Source organism: Pteropus alecto, unplaced genomic scaffold, assembly GCF_000325575.1.
Source record: "Pteropus alecto unplaced genomic scaffold, ASM32557v1 scaffold312, whole genome shotgun sequence".
Lineage (NCBI taxonomy): Eukaryota > Metazoa > Chordata > Mammalia > Chiroptera > Pteropodidae > Pteropus > Pteropus alecto.
In genome coordinates, this window is record NW_006433948.1 from 3,590,468 (window position 1) to 3,593,561 (window position 3,094).

The window sequence follows — 3,094 nt, forward strand, 5'->3', positions numbered from 1 at the left end:
TAATGTTTTGGAGTAGAGAGGGTGGGGTGGCTACTGTAGATGGCACGGGTGGCCAGGGCATTTCACTAACGTGGTGACATTGAGGCTGAGAACTGAATAAAAAGGAGCCGGTCTGGGGAAGACCCAGGCATTCCAGGCAGGAGGACCTGCGTGTGCAGAGACCCTAAAGTGAGGGGCCCGGTCTTAGGGGCCTCTATTTATGTCTGTCGTCACCTCCACAGCTGCAGATCTCATCCTCTGGGGATAGTCAAGCCCCTTGAGCGTTGAGAATCTCATCAGAGCTCCGCTTCGTTGCCCCAGAAGAATGTATAGTGCACAGCCACACAAATTTGCATGCCAGCTCCCTGGTTCCTGAAGCCAGGGAACGTCAGGGAGACTCACTGCCCACACCGGATTCACGGTGAGTCAGGAACGGTGTCTTGTACTGACATCCAACAGGTGCTTTCCTTCGCCATCTCTTCGATCCCTTGAAACCACCCATGAGGCAGGTATGGATATTATTCCCATTTAACAGATGAGGGCACGGAGGCTCAGAGAGAGTGAGTCGCTTGGCCAACATCACAGAGCTAGCGAGCGACAGGGACGGGACTTAGCCCAAGCAGTCTGAGGCCGAGGCGTACGCGTGGCCTGCACGCCGAAGCACTGCTGGTCAGTCCGGGGCCCAGCACTGAGCAGCAGGTTTGGGGACTTGTACTTGGCAAAGGCAGGGGAGGAGGAGCCGCTGGAACTTTCTGTGTAGGGGCTTAGAGATGTCAAAACCTGCTTGGTCCGGAAGGCTGTTTGCTTTGCTTCTCTCTCTTCCTCCTCCCTGTCCTCCTCTCCTTCCCCCTTCTTCCTTTTTAGTTGAATGACAATATTTGATTTTCTCATAAAGGAGTCTTTCTGCCTTAGAAAGAGTCTTTTAAACATAGAATTGGAAATATACTGCTCTCTCTGTGACAGCTCACAATGAACGCTGAGAGGCAGATCCACTCCCCCAAAGGGAAACTGGCTGGGGATTTTTCCGTTGGCTTAAAAAAAAATTATTTATTTACTTTTTTTGGACCAGGTAGCACATTCACATGGTTCAAAAATCAAAAGGTACAAAAAGGAACATAGTACAAGTCTCCCTTACTCCCCTCCACCTGCCACCTGGCTCCCCAGTTTCTTGTGTAACTTTCCAAAGATGTTTTAAGCAAATATAGGCATATCCAATATATGCATAGATTCTTTTTGAAATGGTTATTCTCTTAACCCTTGAGTTGCAGACGCAGCCGACACTCGTCTCTAGGTCTCTCTGGCCCCTGTGCGGGCCCTGGGGATAGTGGAGGCCAGGGGGGCTCCTGCGAGCATCGGGCTTTCCTCAGAGGTCGGCCTTTCAGGCCCATTTTCATGGCAGGCCCTCGTGCACACAATGCCTTAGACTCTTTTCAAAGTCCTCCCATCTGTGCGAATTCATCAGGCACTCACAATAGCCCATGAAGTGCGAGAATTATTCGCCCACTTTATGGGTAAGGGAACAGACCCAGGAAGGTTGAATAACTTGCTGAAAAGCACACAACTAATTAATGTTGTTGTCGTGTGGAGAGGTCCTGGGAGCAGCGTGTGGCTCGGTCCAGCTTGGACTTTGGAAGCAATAAGAAAGTTGTTTACTCCAAAGTCCCGGTTTAAAAATATTTTCGCGGCACTAGGTGTGGGGCCGCGAAAAAAGTAAGGGAACTTGCAGTTCCAGCTGGGTTTGCTTCCTGGCTCTGCCACTGACAACTTGGCGAGTTACTTCACAGTTTGTGGTCCCAGTTTGCTCATCTATGAAGTGGGGATGATAATACCCACCCGGCGGGGGGGACCCACTAGAAATGAAAGCCATTTGTAAAATGGGGTATATCCCAAAGCTCGTTTTGCATTATTATTAGGGTTATTGTGGTTGGTCCTTGCGAGCACAAAGGCGGCTGTTTCCTGAAGGAAGGACAGGCTCATACCGGTTAAAGGTGGCCCCGCCCTCTCGCCGCCTTATCTGAGACCCTCCAGGCCCAGTGATTTGGAAAGCCGGAGCTCCCCAGGCTGCCGGCTCAGAACCTCCTGGCATGTTTCAAACAGCCCGAGGGCCTGAACACAAACCTTCCTTCCTTAGCGGGTGTCTCGAATTCACTTTGATTTGGAACTCTCCCTGCAGATAATTTTTAGAGTTTATTTATTTATCTTTCCTATTGCAAAACTAGACCGTGCTTACTACTAGAGAACGTGCGGAAAAATATCGAAAAGTGGAAAGACAACAATTAAACCACGCTTCTACCTCCCTCCTGCACAGAAGTCCACCTCGGTTAATATTTCGGTGGCTTTCCCTTCGATGTTTTTTCCTGTCCTAGGTACTTGTGACGGCTGTTAGGGGAGCGATTTTTTTTTTCTTTGACAGCTTTATCGAGGTATAATCGATACACCCAGAGCCGCACGTATTTGATGTGTGGAATGTGATGACTTTAGACTTGAGCGGAGCTACCGTCAGTCTGTCTTCCTTGTTTGGGGAATGCTGTGCTCACCTGAGGACTCCGAGTTGAATTTTTACAAATTTCAAATTATTCCCGGTTCTATCTATGGGATGTTTTTGGCCTTGCTGTCCAAGCTGAGCTGGAGCTGGGGCTACCCCAACCCCGCCCCCGTGCCGAGAAGGTGGCACCGACTGCCCAGTGGGAAAGCCCATCCCTTTGAAAGAAGGGGGCACTGGTCACCCAGCATCTTACCAGGTGCTTGGCCTGGGGGCTGAGGCCTTCACAGGAATTTGGGGGATGACTTTGAGGGTGGGTCCAGTAGGAAGGGTTGGGCTAGGGGGAGACAACAAACTTGGCGGGGGGTCTCTGACACGCTGGGAATTCAAAGTTCCCAATTGTCTTCCTTGGCCTGCCCCCACCCCCAACTGCCACAGTCAGCGCCCACTCCCTCTTCGATTTGTAGATTCCCCCTTCTTTGTGGTGGAAGTCAAACTGCCCTTAGGCCGAGAGTCCACAGCTAGAATAGCGGGCATTTGAAGTGACTGGTATTCCCAGGCGACCAGGTGTCCTGACGCCGTTTAAAAAACACTTGGCTGTTCTCATCCCAGGACATGGTCAAGGCTTTTCCC